Source organism: Lotus japonicus, chromosome 3 (assembly GCF_012489685.1).
Source record: "Lotus japonicus ecotype B-129 chromosome 3, LjGifu_v1.2".
Lineage (NCBI taxonomy): Eukaryota > Viridiplantae > Streptophyta > Magnoliopsida > Fabales > Fabaceae > Lotus > Lotus japonicus.
This window is the reverse complement of record NC_080043.1, coordinates 78312677-78323251: the sequence shown is the minus strand read 5'-3', so window position 1 is coordinate 78323251 and position 10575 is coordinate 78312677. Positions and strand designations below refer to the sequence as shown.

The window sequence follows — 10575 nt, the reverse complement described above, 5'->3', positions numbered from 1 at the left end:
CTTTCACTCTTCACCGTTTATCATTTTCTTCGGCAATCAATTTGTACAGCCGTTTCTACATTCCGAAATCTGGATGTTCACTCTTCCTCATCACCGTTTCACTCTTCACTCATTCCAGCCGTTTCACATCAGGCCGTTTTCAAAAGCCTCTTCTCACAATTCTATGGATTCTGCAGCACAATTTTCGATTCGTTCCAGCCGCTCCGTTGTTGCCCCTGACGCCTACAAAATCGTTTTTCTTCTTCTTTTCATCTTAACGCTGACCATTGGAGGTGAGATATTTTCCATTTTTTTATGAATTTCTGCTTTGTTAATGGTTCAGTATCTCTACTCTGAATAAAAACCCATTCAGTTTGCACATACAGAGTCAATTTCGTTCTTATTACGGAAACCCTATAGATTGTGGTTTTCGATCTTCCTTTCTTCTGAGCACTGTAAAGGATGCAAAAGCTGAATTAATGTGGAGCACAGGGAAGCTTCCATGCATGCAAATTTGAAACCTGTTTCAGTTCTGTTCTCTGGGTCTAAGGTGAGTGGAAAACGAAGCAAGGGGAGCGAAGATCGTAGAGCACGATCGTTCTCTCCAACTGCGGTAAGAACCGTTCCTTTTTTGTCTCTTCCTGCGTTTTGACTTCGGACTTCTAATTTCTCTACCGTTTGTTCTTGACATGAGGTTGTCATCTTCGTGATTCGCATTTTTCGTCTTCCACTCCGGTGAGATGAATTATTTATTAGTCTTATGCATGTTGTGATCGTTGCTTCAATTGGTGAAAAACGTCTCTTTTCCTAATTGTTTCTCATTTTATTTTACTTTCAGCAGTTGATTTTGAGTAGGAAGCAAGTGTTTCGTCTTTATGGAAGCAAACGGTATGGAAGCAAACGGGGTGACGCACAAGCATGAAGAGCAGTTTCAAAAGGATCATTGATGAAGCAAACGGGTCATCTCAAGGAAAAGGGGCGCAGATTCCCAGCATCAGACCTTACAGGTACCTTCAACCCTGTAACTTAGTTGAGAAGCCTTTTTTTTGTGCTGCTGACCTTTTCTTTAGTTTTCTACCCAATTTGCTTTTATCTTTCACATGTCTTTGAAATAAAGGTCATTTTTTAATTTATTTTGTTATTATTTTCGTTGGTCCGGGGTCTTCTGTTATGTTGAAAAGTTGCATTAGATGTAAATCAATTATGTTGCTTGCACGTGAATTTGAATTTGAAGGCACAATAAATGATTTCTGTTTTTTTATGGCAGTGAAGCTGATGAGATGGAGCGTAGTGCTGTAAGAGGAGGTAGAGGCATTGCTGAATGAGAAGATGAAAAAGGGAAATCCTTATGATAATAAGGTCTATTTCATCTTACTAATTCTATTTAATCAATTATTATTCTTTTTCTTTTTTCTTTTTGAGTGTTGTTGTAGACCTTATATTATGTGGGTTTTGTTGTGACCCCACTTTTTAATTTGTAGAAAAAGACCGAGCAGATGACAGATCTTATAAATCAGCTTATTTAATTTTCTTAAATAGTCATCCATCCTTTGTCCTATCAGTATTTTATTAATTTTCATAGTCACATTCTGAAACAGGTAAGAATATATAATTTTCTTCATTATCTTCCATTCAGTGCTCTTTGTTTTTTAACAAATTGAAACTCATCACAATGATACCTCCTGTTGTGCAGAAATGGACGTCAAGTTGAGGCAAATGTTTAAGCTTATTGATTTGGAGATAGTAAAATGGTGTAGCATTTGTTACTCTTTATTTTTCTTTTGCTTGCAATTCCATTGCCTCCTTTAATCCAGGATTCAATTGTTCGGTGTCAACAAGATATAGTTTGAGCAGTGCAGAGAATAATGTGGTATTTGCACAGGCGAATGTCAGTACTTCCGATGAACAAAACTTTTAGTTGTTAAGCAGGAATGCATGATGTTTCCATTTGTTATCCCCTTATTGCTTAACATCTTAACAACAAGATATAGTTATTTATACTTCACCAATCTCTATTATAGATAAAGTAAATTTAGTGTTCTTGATATATAATCTATGTGCGTGTTCATATTAGTGTTCATATTTGTGATAATAATACACATTTGAGGCTTGATTTAAAAAAAGTTCTAGCATGTTACTTTAGCAGAATTTCTAATCTTGCCTTTTCTTACTTTAGCAGAATTTCTGGACTGGCAGCCCCCTATTTGTATTCTATGATGGAGTCAACGAGGTAATTGGTTGGTGTTTATCTTGATTAAGCTGCTTTTGTGAATTAATAAAACTTTTCGGCATAGTAGGCTACTAAAATTGCTTACTTACAAAAAGAAAGTTGTCATTACTTTTAGTTGTATGAACGTGGAAGGCATGGGAAACACATATTTAAGCTTTACATTTTTCCAAGAAATATGTTGATGTCTAAATTTAGCACACTTATTCATGCATCATTCATGTGAAGAAAACCCAGAGCAGCAATATAAACTTCTATAGCTGTTTTTTATTGCTCCACTACTTAGCAAGACTTATATTTTGTATCAATATTCAATTTTATTTCAATTTTTGAATATCATTTCTTTCTTATTGTTCATGCTACATTGTGTGATTTCGTTTTTTTTCACCTCTTTTTTATATCATTCACATGTGTCATATTCTCTTATTCATTTTCTTCTATGAGAATGAATTTCTGCTTCATTTCTTATTTTCATATTATTAGTTCACTTGCTTTTGTGGTTCTATTTTAATGTTAGTTTCCTTCTATGGCAGGAAAATGACATGCTAGATTAATTTTTCTCTAGATAACTAGGTTGGGAACTGGGGATTCTGTAGCTGGAGAAGACCAATCTCTTTCACTGTTGTGGGGAAAGCTTTTTTCAAGCCTTGGTCCTTTGATCTTGATATAACTCAGGGATAAGCATTAAGTCCCTTGCAATGATAGAAATACTTATCTGCTTTCATCCAATAGTATAAGGGTAACAGTAAACTTTTTTTTTTGTCAAAATTAATGTGACATTGCTTTGACCAAACTAAGATTTTACATGTACAATTGCAAAATGCATTTGAAGTAGCTAATGTAGATGTGATGATGAATACTACCACTAAAATAAGAATTGGTTTAAAGTCATTGTTGAGTTCCTATTAGAGGAAAGGGAAATATGATTCTCTCATTTGATTGGAAGACTTCTAAACTAGCATTTCTTTATCTGACTTTTACACTATTTGGCTTTTACTTTCAATCTTTCTTTTATCATTAGTTGCTTATGAGTTTTTCTTGGCTTTTCCTTCAGCATTTGTTACGCATTAGTTGCGCAAGAGTTTCTGTTCTCTATGTGTGCATGGTATGTTTTTGCGGTCTGAGTTTTTCTTCATAAGTTTTTCAGATTTCTTTTCCCAGTTTGTTTCATTAAGATATTCTTTGTTGTGTCATCATGCTTTTAAATCGTATAGCCTCTTACACTTTTTAATTTCTTTCTTATTATTGTCAATTATCCCACGCCCCAAGCGTACTTATTTTGGTGTTTTGAAATGTCATGGATGCTATTGAACACATGAAGGGCCTGTTTGATGCTTTTTAAAGTTGAAATTTTTGGTCCATGATGCTTTTTAATGTTAGGTATATTGGGTAAAGCAATTTTTTTTTAATATTTTATGAACTAATAACATATTAACAAGAAAGGTTCCTTTCAAAAAAAAGGTTGTTAATAAAATTTTTTATTTTAAATAAATTGGGTTTTTTTAACATCGGAAAGATAAATTGCACCCGTCAGGAATTGATCCCTGGACTTTCCCCACCAAATCCTATATGTCCTCTAGCTCTTGCCACTTGAGGTATCATTCGGAGACAAATGAATTGGGATTGCTACAATAAAACTTGATAATAATATTAAATTCTGATTTAATGTACCAAGATATATTTGAAAACGTTTTTTTTTTAAGATGGGTTTCAAATATAATTTTTTTAAAATATTACATTTAATTCTATATTAGTTGTTTTGGTATATTGGAAAAATAAATTATATCCTTTAGGAATTGATTCGTGGACTTTTTCCTCCGCAACCTATACATCTTTAGCTTTTACCACTTGAGCTATCATTTATTGTGAAAATAAAAAATGGATAACATAAAACTAAAACAAGCTTAAATCTATATAAAAGAGCACAAATAAATAGATTATAAATCCTCATTTGCGATAGTGATGACAATTCTCATATATAGTACTTCAAATACAGTTCATAAAGAAGTCTTCCGCAATGTCATATGAAGATCTTTTTATAGAAAGTATGCAACGATATACTCTTAGTTTTATTCTCAATGTAATTATTCTAATTTCCAAGAAATAAAAAATATTTTGTGATTATTCCTAGAACATATGTTACTTCATTCAAAAAAAAAAAAACTCCCGTAATAAACATTCAGTAAAAAAAACATACAAAATTATAAATTATTACATCTAAATAAATTTAGCTATTTTAATCCATCAAATATCTTTAAATAAGTCGTTCAACAATTCAATGCACAACAGTCTAACTTTTAGCATGGACGTTTTAGTAAAAGTACAAATTATTTCCTAAAGAATCAATCACAGCCGTACATCTCAATTCCATTTAAAAAAATTTAAAATAGCTTATGTATAAGCGCTTATATCATAAGCGCTTAATTAAGCTGTGTTTCCAAACGGGGCCTAAATAAATTTAATTATTGTGCTTATTCAAAACAAAGACAAACACATTTATAATAAAATATAAACTTTCAAATATATGTTTTTATATTTAAAATTAATTTTATTCTTTTGATTGATATACTTTATTTCAATAAACCAATAAAAAATAACTGATTTTAAATATTTTCACGATATAAAAAAAATGAATATCCCCATGTAAACTGCAAGCTATTTGTTTATTAGTAAGTACTGTATTTTAGTTGATATCAGTTTGGGGAATTTCATAAGGCATATGATTAATTAGTTTGGATTTATAGAATATATTAATTAGCATATTAATATTAATCTATAAAAATTAAATTTTGGGTCTAAATGTTAATTAAATTTGATATCAATGCAAGTAAAAGCATTTTTCCACTAACCATTTTCCCTTCAACTATTTGCTTTATATAAAACCAAAATGAAAAACAATGGATAAAAAAAGGGGAAAAAACAAAATCATGTAAACATTGCCTCTTTAATTTGATTATTTTAACATTTGAATGATCGGAATGAAAAATATAACTAAAAAACACATTAATGTTTCTCTTAGTTTTAAAATTTAGATGTCTGAATTTTAAGGTTAAGTATTCTTCTCTTATAAATGAGAAAATTTATGGAGGTCACAATTAATTGCCCAGTTAAGCATTTAAAACGTTATATTCTTCAATCTCACTAAGAGGTCGAATGAAAATGGACACCAATTGGAACAACAACTTTATTCATCGTAAAAGACATTCAAACTTATGTATTTTTTTTTTGAAATTCTTTGTAAGTAACAAAAATAAAAAATAAAGTTTAAAAAACATAATTCAAAAATTCAAAAAAGTACAAATTAATTGAAAAAAAACTAAATATAATAAAAAATAATACAAATTGATAAAAAAAATTAGTTAAGAATGACTTCAAAAACTATTAAATCGTTATATAGAAAAAATTAAATAATGTAGCATTTAGAAAAATAAGGGTAAAAACCACAATTAAATAAAATGACTGCGCTTTTACAAAACATTAACAAACACACTCATCACAAAAAAACAAATTTTCTTTTCTTTTATATAATTAATTTTTTCTTTTAATCTTTAACATAATAAAAACAACACATATTTTAAAAAAATTCACGCGATAATCTAAAATGAAAATCCCCCGTGCATCGCACGGGTCAAAAGGACTAGTTAAAAGATAATTGACATTGATATTAATATCACTCACACCTATCATTATCATCCCCAATGTGTACCACACTTGAAAGTGTGTTACATTTTCACTACCGCTACACATTAGGGTGGTTGGTATTAATAAGGGTGTGTGTCGTAGTTTTTAACAATGGCCAAAGATAATTTACCGATTAATAAATGATAAAATTTAATTTTAGATATAAGAAAATATTAGTTTGTAAGTATTTTTTTCATGATAAATGTGTTTGTTTTTCTCTTGCATAAAAGAAACTATTATATATATATATATATATATATGTGTGTGTGTCTTTTCATTCTTATTTCTGTCAAACAAATAAACATATGAAAAGAAATGTAAGAAATAAAAGAGAGTGAAAAAAAATGACAATACATGAGAGTTTTAAGCTAGGCAAATTATGTGAGGTAAATTTGTTGGACATTTAGGTAATTTTCATATAGATTTTTATTTTTTGTTTCATGTAGAATGAAAGTAACTTTCCCCTACGAGAGATAACTTCACAGTGATATGGATGTTCTCGACTCGAACATGATTTCCTTCAAAGAAAGACCTCTTACACAAAAAGAAAGTAATTTTTTTTGGAGGTAACAGTAGTTTTCATATAGAATAATTGTTGATTGAGCACAAAAACAGAAGAAAAAAAAAAGGAAAATATAAACAGATTTTAACTCGAGAAGTTTTAATTCAAGTCCTAGTATTGTGACCCATGAAATACACGGAGATATTCATTTTTGTTTATAATGTGTATTTTTTTTCTTCATATTCTTAGTTATTTTTATAGATTTACTAAAAGAAGAATCATGAATTAAGAGAATAAAATTTATTTTAAATATAAGAATTGTTGAATCTGCTTCACACCGGTGCTGTCATGCCTGAAGTCGATGAGGTTAGTGGATGTTCTTGAGAGTTTATGCATCTTGGAGTTCTGGCGGATTTTTGTTGCGTTTTTTTAAGCCAAGAAAAGGTTTTTACTTAGATATCCAAATAACTTTACTATGGAGTATGTATATGAATCTCACATAGAAAAGAAGAGCTTACCTAGAACAAATTGACGCCCTTGACTGACTAAATCCCGAAATAATTTGTACAGTTGGTATTTTCATCATTGCACCTTGAATTGCTCTCAGTTGCAAGGTCTTCAGAACTTACACGCAAGCTACTTCACACTTAATTCCTAGTCTTCCATCAAACACGGTTCCTTTCAACTGGGTACCCAATCTCGAACTTCATCATCAGCATCCCAAGTTTTTGATCTTACACAAATGAACTATCTAAACTAAAATTTCTTCGTTATTTTCTTGGCTTAAGTACGCCACCATCTGGTATGTTACTAAGTCAAAATAAAATAGATTAAATTGTATTTAAATGATTTCTTTCAATTTCAATTTAATTAAATTTTTAACTGTTATATTTTTAATGAACATTTGCTTTTATGAGTAAATGGTGTTTAAATAATTTTGTTTCAATTTAAATTGAAATCTATATTGGTTTTAGTTTAAAATTCCAATATTGGATAATTAAAATTAAAATTCAAAGATATTTAAAAAAAAATGAAATGTTTGTATTAATTTCAATTTGAACATTTATCTAAGTCTAATTCATATTTATATATATGATATTTCTTCCTTAAATAGTAACTCATTCTATTATTATTTTTTAAATTATTAATTTAAATTATTTTCAATCAAGTTTCATATATTACTCTTATAATTTTAATTTTTCCAACACTTTCGCATATCTCACTTATTCAACCTTAACACTACAGTAAACAAAGTGTGTGAGTGCTCATTTATTATTTGTGACATGTGTCATAAATAATATTTATTCATGACATCAATTATTATAAGTGCTAATATAGAATGAAATTTTAGGAATTCACATTTTATAACTGCTAAAAATTTATTGAATGAACTTCAACTTTATAACTTATGCCTCTTTACTATCCAATTGTAAGTTTCACCTAATTCCATGTATATGATATTGTTTCAAATTACATGACTCAAATATTTATAAAATTAGTTATAAGATATGAAAAATATTGTTTATATTTATATGTCTTGAGTCTGCTATTAATTTTTGCACTATTAACATATAAAAGTTTTCATCAACATCTCTATAATATTCTTCAATTCATTATGTTATCAATTTTAGTCTTAAATTTTTATTATGTTAATAAATAGATATTAATATGCACAACTATTACTATTATAATTTACTAATAATATAAATAAAAATAAGTAATGTACCAATGAACTTGAACATTCTTCTATCAAATTTAAGTAAATTTTCTAGATTTAACATCGGTTTGGAGTAATTTAAGTCGATGCAAGAACATAATGATTTCAAGGAACTTACAAAACCTTGATGGGCAAGTTTGGGTTCTTTAACCGTTGTCTCTTTCATTTTTCTTCAACCCATGCCTCTAAAGATGTATGTGTCTCTATTAAAGTTGGATATCCCTCCTTCTTTTCTGGTACCGATAGAACAAATCATTTGAAATATTTAACTCAAACTCTTGTCAAGTATAGAAGAATATATGGATGGGACATGATTTGGAAGCTTGATCATCCTCATCACTCGTATCATTATTGTTGCAACAACTACCCTTCAATGGTGCATTTTCCTAGTCAATACAGTTTGCCTTCCAAGTTGTTCAACTATGGAAGCAAGAATCCTTCATCTTGGTTATTTAAACCAAATTGCAAACACAAATTCTTGTTTTTGTGTTTCAAACCCATGCAAAAAATGGTGCAAGCGGAGTCCTCGCCCAACAAAATGCCAAAAAATGTGTAAGTTGAGTCATTTTCCAACAAAATAACAATTTGTAAATTCAAGCATGAATGTTTAAGGAAAACTACATTTTCAAGGAAAAAATACAAACATAATAGTTATTTATTTACACATTTGTCTCGCTTTGCTTGTTTCCTCATAACACACTCATTTGTCCTCTTCTCCACTCGTACAATTTGAACCTGAAATTAAGAAAAACCACACGGTAATATTCGAAATTAGAAGCTCAAGCCTATGTAGACCCACTCACTTTTTAAAAAAATGAGAAAACATAAAAAAAATGATAAAATAGAAGGGAAAAACAAAAAATACATGGAAGAACATTCACCATTTGAAAGGTTGATCAAGCTTGAAGGGTCAATGATTGATCTACTTTAAACCAAATAAGAAGCAAAATAAAGGTAAGAAAACCACAAAAAATAGTATGGAGCAAAGGGGTATTTATACTCGTAGTTTAAGGCTTAAAGAAGATTGAAGGTCTAAAAAACTGAAGAAGATTGAAGGTCTCTTCAAAGGTTCTAAAAAATTGAGCTTAGTGAACGCACTTGGGAATGCCAAAAGACAATGAGATTACTATGAAACTGACTTTTCTCCTGAAGTTGAAGAGTTGTCACAAAGTTATCAACGACCAGTATTGAATCTTTGAAAAATTATGTGGATTTTTACTAAAATACCCATGCTGAAAATTATATTGTAGTGCAATGGATTATTGAATGACCAATTTGCCCTCAAGGCTGCAGAAACTCTGCTTTTATATATAGTATAGATATAGATAGATAGATAGATAGATAGATAGATAGATAGATAGATAGATAGATAGATAGATAGATAGATAGATAGATAGATAGATTATATAAAATACAAATATTGAAATAGTTGGATTTAGGGTTATTATATCATGCTGGCACAACAAACAATAGATTTGTCTACATATCATGTCCACTAAACGAGCTCTTAAGGGTCCGTTTGGTATGTTGTATAGTATAAGGTCTGAGAGTATAAGACCTGAGTGTATTATGCTTGATATGATAAGGACTGATAAAATTTTAATACTATACATCGTTTGGTCATACACTATATAATTTTGTGGCGACATTGGTGGTGGTGGTATTGGAAGGTGATGATGGTGGCGTGTGGCGACGACGATAGGAGTGGCGCTAGCGGCGATGGTGGCGTGTGGCGGCAGTGGTGGTAGTAGCGATGACGATGACGTTAGATGGTGGCAGTTAAGGAGTGTGGTGGTGGTGGCGGCGATAGTGGTGGTGGTGGCGGTGGCGGTGGTGGTGGCAGCGACGATGGTGATAGTGTGGTGATAACGATGGGTATCAACGATGGTGGCAGTGGTGAAGCATGGTGGCGGCAGCGGAGGTGGTAGTGGCGGCGATAGTGGTGGTGGTGGCGGTAGTGGTGGTGGTGGCAACGATGGTGATAGTGTGGTGATAACGATGGGTATCAACGATGGTGGCAGTGGTGAAGCATGGTAGCGGCAGCGGAGGTGGTGGTGGAGAAGAGTGGTGGCGGTTGATTAAATATTTTCAAGTAGTTCATACATCAACTCTTATCATGCCTTACATATCATCTATAAGTGGATTAAATAATCCATCATTTCAATGTATAAGAAGATATTGATGTATAAGCTTATACAATACAATGTGAGTACCAAACAATGGATAAGTCTTTAATGTATTATATAATCATATATTATCATGTTTAATACGACGTATCAAACGAACTCTTAAGTCTTACACCAGACCTTATACTATATCGTATATCAGATGGGGCTCAATGGCTCATTAACCTCATTACGGATTTTTTTAATAAATACAATTGTTTTCTTAAGAAGACTTTATAATGAGAGGAAGATGCGGGGTGACGGTAGCCCTAGCAAATTAGTTAGCAGCTAGCAGTTAGTGGTT

The 10575-nt window shown here is 30.9% G+C and overlaps 1 long non-coding RNA gene across 12 annotated transcripts; it reads left to right on the top strand.

Annotated features, from left to right (window-relative positions):
• Positions 1-3153, top strand: LOC130746157 (uncharacterized). 12 transcript variants are annotated; one of them, XR_009022031.1, is made up of 8 exons: positions 2-272; positions 353-592; positions 674-714; positions 818-986; positions 1247-1338; positions 1461-1577; positions 1673-2209; positions 2740-3153. It is a non-coding gene; the product is annotated as an uncharacterized LOC130746157 (long non-coding RNA). The 12 variants fall into 12 exon arrangements; XR_009022028.1 differs by having other exon boundaries at positions 1-272; positions 1461-2209; XR_009022030.1 differs by having other exon boundaries at positions 1-272; positions 1247-1867; positions 2159-2209.
• The last annotated feature ends 7422 nt before the right edge of the window (positions 3154-10575 follow it).